We start from the raw sequence: 20,286 nt of genomic DNA, 5'->3' as shown, positions 1-20,286 counted from the left end.
CTGTCGCGTACAAATATTGATAGTGGACTTTAATTGGAATAGTTTTCGTTTTATTTAATTACAGACCTATCTCGATAGTTACTTCCTACGTGGCTAGGGAAGCTGACGAGTGCAGTTTGAGTGACCCAGTCTCGAAGTGAGTGCGAGAAAAGGCTGCTCGTTCAGTATTTATATGTGAAAGTTGTAAAGAAAAATGCGGCACAGCACTGATGATAACCTCTTTTGAACTTTCCATACGGCATAACCGTAGGCCCGTGTGTCGTGATTTGATTACACAATTAAGGCGTTACTGACCCTGGCCGTTTGTGCTGTAGACACTTTTCAATAGAATAGAATAAGTTAGTGTCAACGTTTGTTATTGCATGGAAAACGATTTTTACTATGAGCGTAGGGTAGATGGTCCATTAATTGTGGCAGTACCAGTAGTGGTAAAAACTTGAATTATTCCATAATTTTTGAATATTATCGAACTACCAGTACCGGTATCATTTGTTAAGTATCTAGCTTTTACCAAAATTTGCAAAAATAATGGAATATTTTGAATTTCCACCACTACAGGTACTACCACAACTACTGGAGCATTTACCCTATCAAAAAATTCTAGCAGCAGCCAAAAAAAAAAAGACTGTTTGTTATCATACTAACATACTGGGTTTTGGTAAAATTGGGTTTTCCCATATTCGCAAATAATCTGGTTATTCCCATATACGTAAATGATCTGGGTATTCCAATATACGCGTAAAATTTACCATACCGGTTATATGAAGAATGAATAAGAGAGAGGTCATCATTGAACACCACAAACAATTTTTTTCCACTGTGATAACTACGACTAGCATGATTAGTTAATCCAACATATTCTCTAAGTTTCTAATTTGCTCGAACGAATATTTGAAACGATTATTTTCAACTCAGTATTACTGAAATACTGTTTCTTGTTAATCAAAACGCGTGTAATCTGGAAACGAAGCCAACGGGGCTTAGATAAAAGGGTAAAAATCTTCCAATTGAGAGAAACGTGTTGCTCGAGCCACTCAACATAAGATAAAAAGACCCGATTTAAACCATCTGTTGGTGAAAGGAACCTTGGTTTTACCATTTTATTAGTTATTTGAAATAGAAATCGTTCAATCAAAAAACAATTTAATAGTGCGGTTAATAAGTTTATAGTTAATAAGGTTAAATTACCTTTCAAATGAGACTAGCAGTGCATAAATCGGTTTGGCGATCTCTAAGAAACAGGTGATATAATTGAGCCGTTCCGAATTATAGTGGTCTATTGACCATTCAGTGAGTTTAACAGTAGACGCAGTTGTCTAAAAAACTCTGTAAAAAAATTTATTCAACTATTTTCTCCAGACCAAGTGTTGGAATGTGCTGGCACAGACAAACAGATGAGACCCTGGGACGATGATTTTTAAAGGATTTTCTTCTATGCTTTCACGGAAAACATTTTTGTGGAATGTACCATTTCGCAGGAGTGATCCTCTCCTTACTCGCTGTCGCTCGTTCGGACCTAACTGAAGGAATATAAAAGAGGTCAGAAGACCTAGGACAACAAATAAACCTAGACAGTGGGGATTACTACGCCAGACTGCGCGTCTCCCACGGACGGTAACCGTTGACGGTGACGAACTAGAAGTGGTAGAGGAGTTCGTGTATTTGGGATCGCTGGTGACCGCGGACAACAACACTAGTAAGGAGATCCAGCGGTGCATCTAAGCGGGAAATTGGGCCTACTTTGCCCTTCGTAAAACGCTACGATCAGCAAGCATACGCCGCCGCACGAAGCTAATAATGTACAAAACCATTATTAGGCCGGTAGTTCTTTATGGACTTGAAGCCGTGACGCTCGCGCCCTTGCCGTGTTCGAGCGGAAAGTACTGCGGACGATATTTGGCCGAGTACAAACTGAAAGCGGAGAGTGGCGGAGGCGTATGAATCATGAGCTACAGGCACTGCTTTGGGAGACTCCAATCGTGCATCTAGCGAAAGTTAGCAGGCTACGATGGGCCGGACATGTCGCAAGGATGCCGGACGATAGTGCGACGAAAATAGTCCTCTTCAACAACCCCACCGGCACCAGGAACAGGGGCGCCCAACGTGCATGATGGCTCGACCAGGTCGAAAGCGATTTGCGACTTCTGTGACGACTAGGAAATTGGCGACGAGTGGCCCAAGACCGGGTTGAATGGAGACGAATGCTTGAAACAGCACGAGCCACCCCGGCTCTATGCTAAAGAAGTGGTGATTTCTGCGGGGGGCCGGCGGCAACACTCGCAGTCTGCGGTCTCGAGTTCGATTGGTTTTTGAGTTACGTAAAAATTTCTACCCCCCCCCCCTCCTAAAGAGGGGAGGGGTCTCAATTCACCGAAGAAAAAATTCCTGCCTCCAACAACACCCACATGCCAAATTTGGTTCCATTTGCTTGATTAGTTCTCGAGTTATGTGGAAATTTGTATTTCATTTGTATGAGAGCCCCCCCTTTTAAAAAGGGGAGGGGTCATAATTCAACTTAGAAAAAATTCTTGCCTCCGAAAAGTCCCACATGCCAAATTTGGTTCCATTTGCTTGATTAGTTCTCTAGTTATAAGGAAATTTTTATTTCATTTGTATGGGAGCTCCCCCTGTTAAAGGGGGGGGGGGGTCGTAACTCATCATAGAGAAAATTTCTGCTTCCTAAAACCTCCACATGCCAAATTTGGTTCCATTTGCTTGATTAGTTTTTGAGATATGAGGAAATTTGTATTGCATATATATGGGAGCCCCCCCTCCTAAACAGGGGAGGGGTCATAATTTACCATAGAAAAAATTCTTGTCCTTGAAAACCTTCACATGCCAAATTTGGTTCCATTTGCTTGATTAGTTCTCGAGTTATGAGGAAATTTGTATTTCATTTGTATGGAAGCCCCCCTCTTAAAGGGGAAAGGAGTCATAATTATCCTTCTAAAGAGGGGAGGGGTCTCAATTTACCATAGAATAAATTCTTGTCACAAAAAACACCCACATGCCAAATTTTGTTCTATTTGCTTGATTAGTCCTCGAGTTATGCAGAAATTTGTGTTTCATTTGTATGGGAGCCCCCCCCCCTCTTGGCGGGGGGAGGGGTCTCTAACCATCACTGAAACCTTTCCTGGCCCCAAAAACCTCTACATGAAAATTTTCACGCCGATTGGTTCAGTAGTTTTTGATTCTATAAGGAACATCCCGACAGAAATCCATTTTTATATAGAGTAAGGCGGGGCATAAGTGCGATGTTTGGAGTTGTCATTAATTTTCACTTGATATAAAGAAGCATAGCATTAAAATATGTTTTATATTGACGCAATTACTCAATATCTTCACATTAAACTATAACTCATCTAGAGCAATAGTGCTATGCAACATAAATTCTCCATGCTTCTGATCAAGTGCCAAATCGCACTTTTGCCCCATCAACGGGGTAAAAGTGCGAATACGGCGGGGGCAAAAGTGCGAAGTTTGAATCCATGAAATCAGCACAGCAGTAGCTAACAAAACCATAATATCTTCATTCTGCGATGTGTTTTGGTAACGTTGGCCCTCTATTGAACCTGTTCGTGCTGCTAAACGCCCTCGTGTACCTGATGATAATTTAGCACTAAAAATGTCCAAATGCCAATCTGGCTCGAAGCAGTCAGGACAGAACGTAGTATCCGTTCCAGTAGTTGGAAATGTGGCAAATAAATTTTGGCTTTATCTTTCCCGCATTCGTCCAGATGTAACAAACGAACAAATTTCAGCTATGGTACGAGCGAATTTGGAGCTGACCGTAGAACCAGAAGTTGTTAAACTGGTAGGAAAAAGTGTTGATGTCATCAGCATGACTTTTATTTCATTCAAAGTTGGTATTGACCCCGCTTTGAAGTCGAGCGCATTTAGCCCTTCGACTTGGCCTGAAGGCATTGTGTTTAGCGAATTCGAGGACTTTTCTACGAAGAATTTTCGAAAGTCTCCAGCAGTGTGCCAAACGCCAACGTTGACTACATCGCCGGAAGCAATGCAGCAATAGACAATGTTTCGACTTGTCTGAACCTGCCTAGTAAAGGATTATCCACATCATCCCGTAAACATTTTGAAACGACAAGGAATTGATGTTTCCGCCACACCGAGACGCACCGTAGAAAGCACTTTGGAAGCCCCCAGCCCCACCAATCCAGTCGCGCCTACCGCAGCCAGCGCTCAGCATAGTCGTCTCGGTCCTGCGGTTGGTGGTGGAGTGGGGGTTTTCCACCTTCCTTCCAAAGGCAAGTATTTTTGTGACAATAGTTTCTCTCTCTGTGATAAGCTCTCCCACAACCAGACTATTACGACTTCCCCCGAAGATACCGAAGCGGATGGTTGGATTTGATACGCTGTGGACTTTTATCGTTCACTGGGATGCACTACAACTAGCAATATGGAAACTCTGGAGCCCCCGCCACAGTCGCGCCTTTGCAGCCAGCGATCATCAGTCATCCCGGTCCTGTGTACGGGAGTGGTGAAGGGGTTTTCCAGAATGCTATCAATGGCAAGTATGAATCGGATCCAATTAATTCTGGCGCTGATTCGTTTCCCGCTTCCAGTCTTACGGTTCCCCGATTCGATCGCCTCATGATTTCCTACCACAATGCTGGCGGTATAAATACTTGTATTGATGAGTACCTCTTGGCCTGCTCTGATGATAGCTACGACCTGATTGCCATCACGGAAACATGGCTGAACGCAGAAACCTTGTCGTTGCAAGTTTTTGGGCCCAACTACGAAGTTTTTCGCACCGATCGAAGCTCACGCAACAGCTCTAAGTCTTCCGGCGGTGGTGTGTTACTTGCAGTTCATCGCAGTTTAAAAGCGCATCTGATTGAGAATAGTGTAAGCGAGTGTGTTGAGCAGGTTTGGGTACGAATCTCTCTAGACGGATACTCGCTCTACTTCTGTGTTATATACATACCGCCCGATCGAACACGTGATTTGACACTGCTTGATGCGCACAACGATTCGCTGAAGGCGATATCCGCTCGGGCCCTTCCTGTCGATGAAATCGTTATTGTCGGTGATTACAATTTTCCCGGTTTGAAATGGTGTTCTGCTGAAAACGGCTTTTTGTATCCTGATTCAGAACGTTCATCTTTTCATGCTGGCACTAACAGCTTAATTGACTGCTACAGCTTTAATCTATTGCGTCAAATCAATCCAGTAGTGAACGAAAATGGTAGAATCCTGGATCTCTGCTTTGTTAGCTGTTCTGATTATGCACCGAAAATTTGTGAATCGCCTTCCCCTCTTGTCAAGAGTGTTAGATTCCATCCTCCTCTGCATATGGCCCTCGACGTTAAACGTGCTACTCTCGGCTGTCTAGTTTCCGACATCGTCAGTTACAATTTTAAGAGAGCTGACTACGATAGTATTATTGACATCCTGTTGAACATAAATTGGTTTGAAATTCTTGACAATGACGATGTCAACCAAGCTGTAAATACTTTTACCAATATTTTGAATTACGCCATTGATCGCCATGTACCCAAAAAGGTTACCACTCGGCATTCTAGACTACCGTTGTGGCATACTGTGGAGTTAAGACGTTTAAAAACAAGTAAAAGGGCTGCACTGAGGCAATACACAAAGCATGGTGGTTACATACTGCGCCAGCGTTACGTACTAATCAACAGAGTCTACAAGAGGACAGCTAGACGCTGTCATACACATTATTTGCAGAACGTCCAACGCAGGCTTAAGTCAGCCCCAAAATCATTTTGGAAATACGTAAATGAGCAGAGGAAGGAACCTGGACTACCCTCAACGATGCACTATGAAGCGCAGACTGGCTCGCGCCCACAGGAAATTTGCCAGCTGTTCGCTAGAAAGTTCGCCCGCATTTTTTCAAGTGAGACGTTGTCAATGTCTGATATATTGCTTGCGGCGCGTAACGTTCCCACATCAAGCCAGTCGTTAGATTGTATCGATATCAATGAATGCATGATACATTCAGCTATAAGCCGAATGAAAACATCGACGTCTGCGGGTCCGGATGGGATACCATCAGTCTTTCTGAAACATTGCTGCGCTGCCTTAGTAGCTCCTTTGAAACATCTGTTTGGCATGTCGCTCACATCCGGAATTTTTCCAACTCTCTGGAAATCTTCATTTATGTTCCCAGTTTACAAAAAAGGAGATAAAAAGCAAGTTGATAATTACCGTGGGATTACGACGCTGTGTGCCGTTGCCAAACTTTTTGAAATGGTCATCTTGGAACCTGTCTTCAATCATAGCAAGCTGTATATTGCCGAAACTCAGCATGGATTTTTACCAAAACGTTCTACCGTTACGAACCTCTTAGCATTCACAACATATGCTACAGACGCAATGTCCAATGGCTTTCAGACTGACGCCATTTACACGGACTTATCGGCTGCTTTCGATAAAATTAACCATGCCATCGCGATAGCAAAGTTGGACAGACTGGGTTTTGGTCCTAACGTTCTACGTTGGTTCCAGTCGTATCTAAGAGATAGGCGTTTGTCAGTCAAGATAGGTGACTGTATATCCAAAGAGTTCTCTGCCTCTTCCGGAATTCCGCAGGATAGCCATCTCGGACCCCTGATATTCCTACTTTATTTCAACGATGTGAACTTCTCTCTTGAATGCCCGCGGTTATCTTTTGCCGATGACCTTAAAATATTCTGTGTAATTCGGACCACCGAGGATGCTCTCTTTCTTCAACGTCAACTAACCGTTTTTGCTGAGTGGTGCCAAACTAATCGTATGAGCTTAAACAACAATAAGTGCTCAGTCATCACTTTCACACGAAGGAAAATGCCAATTCGATTCGACTATCATCTAGCCTAGCAGGTAACGCAATCAATAGAGAAACATGTGTTAAGGATCTCGGTATACACCTCAACGAGCAATTATCTTTTAAACAGCATACTTCCTATGTAGTAGCCAAAGCATCTCGTTGCTTGGGATTCATAATAAGAGTGTCTAGGAATTTTACAGACATTTACTGCCTGAAAGCTCTCTACTGTTCACTCGTGCGTTCAGTTCTTGAATATTGCTCGGTAGTTTGGAATCCTCATTACCTCAACGGAGTACACAGGATCGAAGCTGTCCAACGAAGGTTTGTTCGATATGCTCTTCGGCGGTTACCCTGGAATAATCCATACCAGCTGCCAAGTTACGAAAGTCGTGCACAGCTTATAGGACTTGACTCACTGCAAGTGAGGCGAGAGCTTTCCCGTGCTATGCTGATTGCGGATCTGCAAACCAATCACATCGATTGCCCTTCGCTTCTCGGCGAATTAAACATCAACGTCCGCCCTCGAGCTCTTCGCGATGCTGCCTTCTTCAGATTGCCTGTTCGACGTACTAATTACGGAACCCACGGTGCTGTCATCGGTCTGCAGCGAACCTTCAATAGGGTTTCTTCCGGATTCGACTTCCACATTCCACGTTCTAGAATCAAAGTAAATATTTTAAGTATACTTAGGCATCATTAGGACCATCTGGGTCTGTTGATTGGTAACAAATAAACAAATAACGAACATTCTTAATTTGCACTTTTCTTATTTTCCGCTGGCGTACTGCAGCCTCCATTAGATCGAAACTTTACCAAACTTTTTTTTGGTTTCACCAACGAAGAGACACTGCTCTGTTTTCCTTCGGCCAGCATCTGTAGCGAACACAGTTTTCGGCAGATCTTCCATTTATAGTACACTCAAATCTCGTTTTACGTCCACTATTGGGGGGACGTAAAAGAAATCGGTCGTAAAAAAAGAGGACGTTAATTCACATTTTGGACGTAAAACGAGTGAACGTTATTTCAAATTTGGGACGTAAAAAGGAAAGACGTTATTTCGAATTTTCTAAAACTATCTAATAATTTTTTACGACGATCTTAATTCAAAATTTTGAGGTAAAACCAGAGGACGTTAATTCAGATTTCGGACGTAAAACGAGAGGACGTCAATTCAAATTTGGTCTTCTTTTTCGTCCAAATTTGAATTGACGTTAATTCAAATTATGGACATAAAACGAGAGGACGTTAATTCAAATTTTGGACGTAAAACGAAATCTCGTAGCATGAATGGACGTAAAGTGTGATTGTAATATAGTACTTAAAACTGTACATAATTAAGACGGTAGTGTTTACAATTTACGGAGGGAACGGTAGAAGAAAGTAATGAAACAAAGGTGTTGATAGTGTCTCCTGGGGTGAGATATGCTCCATTTGGGAAACGCTACTGACTGTAGATGGTTTATCGAAAACCCGTGATATTGTCAAAAAAATGAGCATTGGAATCGAAACTGTGTAAAATATCATGAAGCTACATAACATGAGAAGCTACAAGAAACAACGAGTACCTAAAAGGACGTGTGCACAGCAAATTTCCTCGAAGAAAAGGCCATAGATCTTGTATAACCTTCTCCCGGAAAAGTCTGATCGATGCGTTTTGATGGACGACAAAATGTAAGTCAAGTTGGACACAAGCGTACTTTCGGCTCCGCAATTCTGTAGAATTATGTCTTTGATTTCTGCATTGGGGTGCATGTCCGCGCCAGCAGCTGATAAAAATTAGCACGCAATAAACTACTCCACCACGAAAACAACGAAAGCACTCCAACCGCAGGATGCTGGATGCCGCAGAAGGAAAATTCCCCCCGATAACAGGATCACACTTCGCACGCGATCACCCCACCTATATCGCGCCTGTAAAGCAGGAAGAAGGAAAGCAGCATCACACACTCACACTGACAACATGCGAGCAAGCGACCATTGGAAGCGGAACATCGTTCACCTATAAAACGCGCACATCAGTTGGGTTAAGTTCATTCAGTATTTTTTCGTTCACTTGTTAACTTATGCTTAAGTAAAATAAATATGAGTAATAGTAAAGTGCCGTTTGCAGTACAGTGGGATTTCGAATTTGGCATGGTTCATTTTTGGCAACACAAAATATTTCACTTCCAAAAATATGTTTAAATATCTTTAAAGGACGCTTTAAATGACGAATAAATGATGCCCTCAGTGTGTTCACGAAAAAAGGGTCTCGATTTTGGCACGGTTTCAATTTTGGCAACATAGGCGACGCGTATTTGTTGCCATATTCGGAATCCTACTGTAACACTTTGTGATCTACCTTGTGATCACAATACGTTTTGGTCAGCTTAAATTAGGTCCTGTGAAACATTGTCATTTTTTGTCAATATTGTTAGTAAATGTCTGAAGGCAGAATAAACGTCAGTCTTCCATGCTTGTATGTTTGAGGGACGTTTATTCTGTGTTCAGTAGCCTGAAGTTGGTGCCCACGAATATTAGAGTTATTTAGTTTTGTTGAATTATTTGTTTGTTGCATGTAACAGTTTTTAGTTTCAGTTTTGGTTCAAGTTAGGTTTAGTATTAATTATAGCATCAAGAAAACTAAATAAAAATATCAAACAAGCCTACAGGCAACATTTACCATACAAGTATTATTTAAAGTTAAATTTTGCTCGGGACACCAACTCGATATTGTAAGCCCGTTTGTTTTGTTTCGAAGAACTGTCATCTAGTTGCTGAATCGTCGGGATAGGAGAAATCACTCACACCAACAACTTTACGGAGGTATAAAAGGCGGCGTTAATGTTTCCTTAATTCAAACCTAGTGGAATCTTTCGATCCGAAGCACGATCCGCTAGAAGACTACACGAACGTTATTTCCTGGTCGGATCAGTCGATTGGGGTGAAGTGTAGTACAAGTGTGAACGTTTCGAAAGCCCAGTCCTAAGAAAAACTGTACAGTGTACCGGGAGTGCGACAAAATGTCGGTGGCATCCATTTTGGACGTTAGCATTGAAGAATAGTGGGGAGTGGTGCTTGAATAATCGCCCCGACACCTAAAACGTTAAACCCCAATCGACAGTGCAAAGTCGCTCGCGAAGAAAATGTAAAGTGCGCACTCCCACTCACGGACCCGAAACGCTAGGCCATCCGTTACATGGCCGAGTTGCCGCCCTCGATGCGGTTTGCAAGTGTCGTCAGTGCCCGTCGTAAGACCCGTTCCCGTTGTTCCTGCCACCATGATTGCCAGTTCCCGTTCCAGTCGTCAGCTTCGGTCTCGTTCCTGGTTCCTGCCTGCAAGTCGACCACCGTTCGTCCCGGCCGCAACGAAATCGAAGTGATTTTTAAATAAAAAAAAAGTGCTAACGAGTAAGCGTCTTTAAAGCATGCAAGATAATTTCCCTTTCCTCCCAAAAGAAAAAAAAATGTATGGTCTCCCTAATTAAGCTGTTTTGTGTCATCAAAGTATGAAATGAAAGCCCATTAGATTTATTTGTTCTCTAGTTTATGTTTAGAGTTTGCTTCGCACACGCCCAGTGACCAGACCAGAGTTCAAAGGGTTGAAAGTTTGCCCAAGAAAAATCTTCCGTCCGGAGACCCCGTGAAACGTCCCTGTAAAAGCTGGTGAGTATAGTGTGGCCCCACCACCACCAAGTACGTTCGTAACTGAAAAACTGAAACAATATTACGCATTGTCTGTCTGTACTCAAAATCCTCGCTCTGTGATTGGTCACTTGCATTGGAAGGGATTTATCACCGTAGTAAGCAACATTTACGTATAAGCCATTTTCACATGTTACACGAGAATTTTGCAGCAGCAGCCGTTTCGGTTCCCCCCAGCCCCTGCAGTTCACGAGCAGTCAGTGGCTATTTACGGACAGTCATACAAAGATCCTCAGTTTCAACATCAGGAGACGAATTGCTCTTCGTACATTCGTAGTCCTACGTCAAGCCTGCGCCCGTGCCACTAAGCATGGACCCTCGTACTTTTTAATGTTGTGCAGGGGACAACTGTTCCTGATGACGTACCAACGATTCATCAGAAAAGAAAAGTTTAGAAAGAATGCCTTGGTATGGCCAACAATCTGCTCGTGTGGATTGGAAAGTTCTACGTATTTGTTGATAACGGGCACGATCAACGACTCTAGCTATCCCAAGTCCCTACCTAGCGCCTCCACGTGGCCATACCCGGTAATGCTCTATTGAGTAGCCAAGCTAGGAGATGCGATACTGTGTGGTTCCCGGCTGCCTGATCTCATAATCGAGGTTTTGGGCAGACGGTGGAGCCACACGATCTGGTAAGCATAATATAAGTGATTTTAATTATTTTTTTCGTTTTAGCTTATGAAGCATTTACTGCTTTATAGTGAAAACTTTGGCCAATACGAGTGTTAATACTGCACATGGATATTGGATACCAGAAGAAAAATTAAATTAATTATTAGAAGCGTTTATGGAAACTAAAAGGACGCAACTCTATTCCATTCGAAGGACTGCTGGTGAGATTGTTCTATTTTTACTCATATATACCACATTTCATAAATAAACTAGAATCGGGAAGAGGGAGGGACCATCAGAGCACTTGTTTGAAGCGTTGGGCCTAGGGAGAGTGAAACAGTCAACTTTCTAGGGTTAATCTTGGCCCGATTAACAACACATCGTGGATAATGAGCGGGCTCTTCTCCCCACCTGCTGGAGTCATTCTGCATTAAGACGGTTTATTCAACGATTGACTCAGGTGACTTAGCCCTTGGAAGGAGATTCTCTAAATCCCTGGTACGTGTAAGGGATGTTGCTTATCGACCAATTCCCTTTTGGCCCTTCATACAAGAGTTGGGAAGCATGACCAATCGTTGAATATGTTCAACTCTTTTTGACACGATAGGCTCATTGCTATGAACGGATGTTCTGCTAAGGCAGGTGGTAGTACCATATATTCATATAAATGCGCCGCAGGATCTCAAATTTGTGTTAACCGCGGCCACCAGCGATCCCAACGATTACCGTCCACGAAAAGTGCACGTTCGTCTTTTTGAGCCTCTACCAATCATGTATTTGGTCTGCGATGCATTTACTTTTAGCCCAATGCTACTAGTCTCCGCTTTCAGTCTGAGTCTAGCGCAGATGGCCTCCGCCGTTGCGAAGTTTCGACCTGCAATATCAAAGTACTCTGCGTAGCCAAGAAGTTTGATACTTTCACTGAAAATTGAGTCTCTCGTTTCGATTTTGCTCGCCGGATCATCTTCTCAAGGACGATGTTGAAAAACATGCACGTTAAGCTGTCAACTTGTCTCGACTTTTGCCGTGCTTGGAAGGGACTTGATCCTATTGACATTAATAGTCTCTCCCAGCCAAGATTTGAATATACAACGTATACGATGTCAACTGGGAGGTGCAATTTCAACATTTACCTTCTTTTCCGGAGTATAAACCAAAAAAGCTTATGATGATTGAAAATAATTCCCCATTTCCTGAATAAACCTCTTAAGGTTAGGCTATGTAAATTTTTTTTGTAAACCCCCCCTAAGAAGAATTTCTGGCTACGTCCCTGGTCCACGGTATTGCATATTATAGCTCTAAGATGTTGTACATAAAAGAGTCAGCCGGAAACTGAAACAAATAGTTTTTATGGTCGTATTGGATTTTATTTACCTGAATAAAAACTTCTGGCTGTTTGCAACATTTATGTAGTCTGATTAGAGTGAAATGTTGCTTAGAAAATTCTTGATCGTTTGCTATCATTAACTCATTTTTTAAAATTTTACAACTTGGTCCTGTCTGATTTAACACCGACCACGTTATATCGCGACAAGCACTCGAGTTGAGCAGGCGTGTCGAGCAGTCGAATCAAGCAGTTGGGTTGAGCAGTCGAGTCGAACAGTTAAATCGTGCAGTCTAGTCGAGCAGTAAAATCAAGCAGTTAAGTCGAATAGTTCAGTCGAGCAATGGAATCGAGTAGTCTATTCGAGCACTTGAGTCGAGCAGTCGAATCGAATCGTTTAGTCAAGCAGTCGGGTCAAGCGGTTAAGACGAACAGTAGAGTCGAGCAGCTCATTCGTGCAGTAGAGTCGAGCAGTTCATTCGAGCAGTTGAGTCGAGTGGTTTAATCGAGCAGTTAAGTCGAGTAGTCAAGCTGTCAGTTGAGTCGAGTAATCCAATCGAGTAGTCTAGTCGAGCAGTTGAATCGTGCAATCGGGTTGAGCAGTTGAGACGAACAGCCGATTCTAATAGTCCAATCGAGTAGTTAAGTCAAGCAGTTTATTCGAGCAGTCGAGTTGAGCAGTTGAGTCGAGTAGTACAGTCGAGCAGTGGAATCGAGCGTCGAATCGAACAGTTGAGTCGAGCAGTCTAGTCGAGCAGATAAATCATGCTGTCCAGTCGAACAGGCCAGTCGAGCGTTCAATCGTGCAGTTAAGTTGAGTAGTCGAGTCGAGTAAGTAAAGCAAATGTATCAAGCAGTCGAATCGAGTAGTTAAGTCAAGTAGTCCACTCGAGCTGTTAAATCGAGCTGTTCAGTCAAGCAGTCAAGTCGATCAGTCCAATCAAGCAGTTGAGTCGAGCAGTCGAATGGAACAGTTCAGTCGAGCCGTTCAGTTGAGCAGTTCAGTTAAGCAGTCCAGTCGAGCAATCAAATCGAGCAGTCTAATCGACCAGTCCAGTCGAGTAGTCTAGTCAACCAGTTGAGCAATCGAGCAGTCCAGCAGTCGACCAGTCAGGTGACTGAGAATGCAACCCATTGTTACGAAAGCATGATGTCCTCTCAGGGACCTGTTTTTAGTTACCGATAAGCCTCTTATGACGTCCTGTCAGGGACCTGGTTTTCGGTACAGACATAAGCCTCTTATATAAATAGATATTTAGTAGAGTAAATTAAACATTAGTGGATCAGTTAGAGCTTGAGTAGTTTTTTTCTACGAATTATTTTAAATTTTTGCGCTGATGTATTGAAGCCTCCGTTAGATCGAGACTTTTCCAAACGTTTGTTTTTTGTTTCATCAGCACATTGTTTTTCTTCGGCCAACATCTGTAGAGCACACAGTTTTCTACAGATCTTTCATTTCTAGTATCTGTAATATAGTTAAAAGCTAAAAGCTTCATATATTTTTGCCTCGTCCATGAATCGCACTTTTACCCCGCTAGGCGCTTGACGGGGTTAGATTAAATTACGGAAAAGCGAAATATATTTTGTAAATTATTTTCACCGTATTTTCAAAACAGATATGTGAGTGATGTAAAACGCTGCTACAAATTTTCAACAAGTAATATCCTCCTGTTGATATCGTATTTGCCGTATAACGAAAAATTACATCAAAAATCGCTCTAAAATAACATTTGCTCATAACTCAGCAACTATGCTTCGTAAGCAACCAAAGTTTACGTTAGATTCAAGCTGTCAAAGTAGTCACCCATTCATGCCAATGTAGTCAATTTACTCGGAATCTGCACCGATAAATCATTGAATCGCACTTTTACCCGCATCGCACTTTTACCCCTCCTTACTCTATCTAAAGGAGGGCCAGCTAAGAAAAAGTCCAATTTTCCTTTCTAATACATTTCATATCTAATGCTCTACCCAGTTATTTTGGCAATTCAGATTTATTACAATTGCGAAATCAAGCCTGTAAATTACTCACAGAAAAACTTCGAGGTCAATCATTTTGTTCTAGATGTCCGTTTTCATCGAAAGTAAAAAAGGAAATTTTCACGCAATATTTTTTTTGAAATTTTCCTGAGATCTTTTTAAAAGATGACAACTCTTACGCATAGTCATAGTGTTGTGACAATAATATTAAAATAAATATAAGAAATCGGTTTTGAACACATTTTCCATATTGTCAATTCAAAACGAGATTCGTATGTGGCTTTGAAGCCTTACCCGTTACACGGTTAATTTATAATTTTCTACATACATTATCCTTTGTGTTTATATATATATTTCAAGAAGCAAACAATTTCAAGAAATCACTTAACTAAGGTTTTGTTAAAGTAAATTAAATGACATTCACAAATATTTACGCAAGCTAGGAAAGAATATATTGCACGCAGTACATTCTTATGAATTTTACTGTTAAATAAGGATTTTGAGGAACATGGACCTGGTATTTAAAAATATTAAAAAATAAATTTCCAATATCAATAAGGCCATTGCAAATCATTTTCAAAGTTTTTGTCACCCCCCCTTGGAAATTGGCTTGAAAAATCGGGGGGCAAAAAAATAATTTGTAGGATATGAGTTAATTTTTTTTTATAAAATCAAATGTCTGTGGGCTCTACAGCCTGAAAAACTCGAAGAATGACGAGTGTACGAGTTGAGTTAACGCTTCTAGCACGAAATAGAAATAGAAGTTCAAACAATGAAATTTCCGAAACTCGGCCAAAAAAATTTTCTTTCGTTTTTGTCTTTTTGTTCGTAGATTTTTGCATGAAAAATTACAACGTATTTATTAAAAGCAAGAATAGATTTGGTTTTCACGTTTAAACTTTAAGTAAAAATGCCTAAAATCCATATTTTTTTGCTCGATTAAAAAATTCTCTTTGTTTTTTTTTCGCCCCCCCCCCCTTCAGTGGCCCAACACCGGAGAGACAAAAACTTTTTTAAATATTTGTAATGGCCTAATTAATACAAAAAATAATAGAAGACCTATGTTACTTCCTTGCGGAACTCCAATGTGCATCGATCGTAAACTACTATGGGCACAGTTAATAGTTCCAAACTGTTTCAGATTTGTTAGATAGTTTGTTATTAAGTCATCAGCGACTCATGATTTATGGCATCAAATTTTTTAAAGCCGGCGAAGGAGCCACTTTCAATTTTTCTGTCATCAATTTCTTCTATCAACTTATCAACAAGCTGCATGGAATTAACTGGAATTTGAAATATTAACTGAAGAAAATAATGGCAATTGACTTTAACTTAGATCTGTGCACCTCCGTTTATAGGCACATCTGCAAATACACCCCATTGCCCCACCACATGTAGGGCATATTGCAACAACCGCACATTTACAGATTTCAATAAGAAAAATAGCTTACGGAAACGATGCAAACAATTATATCGAAAGCAACTCGAAACCCGATTTATTTCTGTTTTGGTTTTGCAGCTTGTTTTGCATTTGTACAAATATCATCAACTATTGAATCGGATCCTTCAACTTTTAGGAACTTTCGTTAGTTGGTTAGTTTCGTTAGAGGGCACAAACAATCTTCCCCTAATATTGATCGCCCACTAGGTAGCCAACTGACACCATCAAGTCAGCTCTTTTCATGATTATCGAGCCTATTGTGCAAAACATCGATTGCTTAATGCTCTGTATGGCATGTCGCGTCATCTTGTTGAAATGTCAGAACATCCAAGCTAATTTTCTCTTTCTACAGCGTGTTTTACCGCACTATTTTTCAAGCAAGATGACCTAAAGGTGCCATCACACTAAAATCCAGTCAATTTTGTCATTTGGCTGAGCACGTTGGTGAATTCAGATTCTTCCAGTATGCTGTGTGTGAATGTCGCGAACCAAACTGTTAAGGTCGACGCTCAAATACCCGGTCCACTTTCTGATAAATTTTAACCCAATATGTTTTGTACGTATTCTGGGGTATTAAAATTTTCTCCAAAGTCCAATTCTAATAATGTTGTATTGTAGTGATCAATGATAAGCCAATGTGCTGAGCAATCGGTTCGCCTACCTTTGGATACTACTTAGGATGCTCGTCTGAAGATGTGTCTTCACTTTTGTGACCGTATTCTCTGCATGTTGGTACGAAAATAAAGATCAGATTCTCCGAACTGAACTAGAGAGTTCATTGTAGTTAATGGCAGATTGATTATCATAAAGTAATGGCTGCCGCTCTGATTGTCCTTTCCCCCGTTCAAAGAACTCCCATCAAAAGCTATTATTTTTAGACTTAGACAACAAACTACAGGCATTTTTTCTAGATGAAAAGAATAATGTACGTCGCTCGTAAAGGATTAAAACTGTTTTTCAGAGGAAGCCTTACAAAGGCCAGAAATTGGATTTTCACAAAGCGTCAAGTATCTGTTTTCAAACTAATGACATTATTTTGCAGTTTTGAATTAACGTTTTGTTCCTCGACGGCCGGTCGGTCAAACACTTTCAACTACCATAGAAATAACAACAAACAACGTCCGCCACTCGTTTTTTGTTTTTTTGGTTTCGGATGAAGTCATCGTTCTTCTGGCAGGCTTTTTGTGTCGATCCGTGCCAGCTGTTCAAATAGTTCGCTGCAGCGAACATCTTCTCGCTGCTCTTTTTCGTAGTCTACCTCGAACGATTGTTTTTCTGCGCTTCAATGGTTTGTAGACTAACTTAATCATTATACTAAACGCCGACGCGACGGGATAGCCGCAGTCGCCAGTAGATAATTAGGATTGGACAGATAGCCGAACACGCGCCGAAGCTAATTTGCTGCGTGTTCTGGCGGGTTTCTGCTGAAGACCCTCTGCCTTTGAGCGGTGCGCGTAACTCGAAAAGTGACCTTCACGCTCGCTGGCTGGCTGGTTGAGTTTTTAAGTCGGTCAGTTGTAGTATTTCTTTTCCGGGGCGTTTGTAATCGGGTGGTAAACTGCCACGACCGGTGCGGTGCTGCTGCAATGCACCACAAAACAAAAACGCAGTGCTGCAGCTGACGACGAATGCCGATTACCTACACTTGTAGATTACAAGTGTGCTGCACTTCAGTGCAGTGAGTGGACAGAAGCTGCCGTTTGTGGTTTGAGCGAATGCACATGCTTTATATGAAATCTTTTCTTTGTTCGGCAATGGACAACCTTCCGTCTGAATGCAGTGATAAACATCGAACTGTGTAAAGTTCAGCTAATCGGTTTGCGACAATTTGCTAATTGTTTATTTGTTTGTCAATTGGCAAGAAAATAAAATTTCATACGGGTGATCCTGTCACGTGCAAATTTGACCTGATTTTTTACAGGTCATGATTGAGAATGTAAACAAACCAAGTGCGAATTGATTTTGCCATGAACTGAATAACTTTACTCGGTGTGTTGATACTTGCATGGGTGACATACCCATAAAAATCACATAAATTCAACAGTTTCACAACATTGTTTTAACACTATTATTTAAAAACGAACCTTTTCAAAGTATCACTCAAAGCATTAGAACGTTACTCATTTTCACCTTCAGTTTATTCAACTCGGTCGGCCTAAGTCACGCTTCCGTGCCTCGGTCGGGTCAGTTCGTGAAAATCTTGACTCTCACTTTTCGTTTGGTTTCTAGGCAACGACAAATAATAATAATCTACCCGACGGAATTTTTCACCAAACCGCGCGCGGATGTCATCGTCGTCGTCGTCGTCGTTGGGATGGAAACAACAAACAACATAAACAGCCAGCCGGTCGTCGACTGCGATGCGATGCGATGCGATGGTATGCGCCACAATGTTCTATCTCTGCTGTTTCGTCTCACACATCACACGACCACGAGGGCAAGGAAATCACCAGAGCGCCACCCATTCGGTGACGATCACCTAGTACTACACACCAGACACCAAGCGGCCGCGCCACGGCTCGTGTGAACAGCGCAGTAGCGGTAGAATCGAAGACCGAAGCGGACAGAATCGCGAACACGACTGACGCCGTCCTGGTTCGGTCCGACTCGACAGGCCCAATGACTTGCTGGCTCGGATCGGAGGAAACAAACGCACGCTAATTGTTGTCTTCGCTTTAGGGTGGTTGGATTTGAATTTGGATTTGAATACAATGAAGCTACGTTGGAGCTTTTAGTGACCACCGCATGCGGACCACCCTACCGGGGAATGCGGGCCGAGCACCGGCAACCTGAACGGACTTCGAAATTTGCTGCACAGAGCACAGCTGTTTCTTATCGCTACACGCGCCCATAGTTTTTTTTGCTTCATTTTGATAAACTTATTTTTTGGTTAGGTATATTTTGAGATAATTTTTACCGCACGTATCATGTTTGAAAACCCATAAAACAGATTTGGCTTGATTTGCTAGCATCGTCCTTGATTAGGGTTTTCTGAGTGACATTGATATGTCCGATGACGATGACTAGGCGGAACGATCGTCTACCGGAGGTGTTTATTACGATGAGCTCCAGCTCCGCTGGAACCGGTTATTATAATTCACGTGCCGATTCCTGTTGATGGTTAGAAGTAAGTGACAGAAAATAGAATAAATTGTTTCGATATAGCATGCATATCTATATCTGTTATTTGAGAGGCTTTGTTTGGTGTTTAGAAACAAGTTATATAATCGATTCGAGCTTATGATACCATTGTCCCCCCAACTGGAACTTACGAGATACGCACACTCGAGTCAACTGAAAATCTTTCTTGTTTAGATCTGTTGCAGTCGGAACCATCGGTATAATCTATTACCTGTTGTAAGTGGTCATTAATCATGCTGCTCCACTTGAAGGTTAGCTCCAATCAACTTACACTGAGCGGTTGTTTGAAGTCTAAACCAGTTTGACAGTCTATGATAGATAACCTTCAACCTGTGTTGGCGTGCGACCTTTTGAATTCAATGCAAATTAGATCAGAATAATACAATCAGAGAAAAAATTTGGAAAATAAAAAAGCAATGTTTATTTTCAATATTTAGAACTTTCAACGCGTCCACTCGCGAACTTGCCGGAGCGAATCCGCAATAGCTAAACCGCATGTTGACCGATAGGATGGGGTTTTTGTTGCCAACAAAAAACGAACTTTAGGCACGTGGTGATTGCCATTTTGCTCGGATTAGATTTGCTATCGTTCAATTAAAACGATAAGATATGCAGATTAGCTGAAGGCATATTTTGACAGCACATCAATCGTGCTTTGTGATTTATTTCTATTAATTTCTGCTGCCTTCAGGTACCAGGTGTTTAATAATTGAGAGCTGGCGGTTGATATTATTTTTCCGAGTAGTTTTCCGGTTATCGTAGGTCGTTAGGTAGAGAACTTTATAAATTTTCAATAGTTAACTGTTGAGTAATTAACGAAACGTAAGCGGTGGTAATGTCCATTGGCAAAGTCAATGCAGAAAAGGGACGCTCACTTACTTTCATTCGACTGCCCCGAAAGCCCCAGCGAAACAAAACCGGTGAAAGTCATGCATGAATCATTTGTAGAGTTGAGTGTAATCTACAATCTCTCTGAATTGAGTACTGTATTATTTTTTGCATTTACGCTGTTGCATGACTAACTGTTTACGAACGAACGTGCATTTAGTAATAACAAAGTTTGTAGACTTTGAGCAGCCCAAATTGAAAAGATAGTGCACTACCAAATTTAGAAAGATTGTAGATTGCACTCAGCTCTCTAAATGATTCATACATAACTTGTACGGGTTTTGCTTCTATGAAGCGTTATAGTCGAATGAGCGTAATCGAACGCGGCAATCCTCTTGCTTGCTGTACTCGCCTCTTGCTGCCGTTGGAAGAATCGTGGAGGACGCCATTTCATTTCCGTAGCAGCCGGATCACCAACAG

General features: G+C 41.7%; 1 protein-coding gene across 2 annotated transcripts in view; it reads right to left on the bottom strand.

The window, feature by feature from the left end:
- The window catches only part of LOC128738912 (uncharacterized), a 49,736-nt gene that overhangs the window by 14,210 nt on the left and 15,240 nt on the right, over positions 1–20,286 (bottom strand). Inside the window, exon 1 of one of the 2 annotated variants that reach the window (XM_053834395.1) lies at positions 17,922–18,369. The exons of the other annotated variant lie outside the window; for it this stretch is intronic. The gene's annotated coding sequence lies outside the window, so the exon portion shown is untranslated. Of the gene's footprint in view, positions 1–17,921; positions 18,370–20,286 lie in introns of those variants that run through there. 2 annotated transcript variants of the gene reach the window in all.

The sequence above is a fragment of the Sabethes cyaneus genome, chromosome 2 (assembly GCF_943734655.1).
Source record: "Sabethes cyaneus chromosome 2, idSabCyanKW18_F2, whole genome shotgun sequence".
Taxonomy (NCBI): Eukaryota; Metazoa; Arthropoda; class Insecta; order Diptera; family Culicidae; genus Sabethes; species Sabethes cyaneus.
Note: the sequence above shows the minus strand (reverse complement) of the source record. Positions and strands in the feature narration are given on the sequence as shown.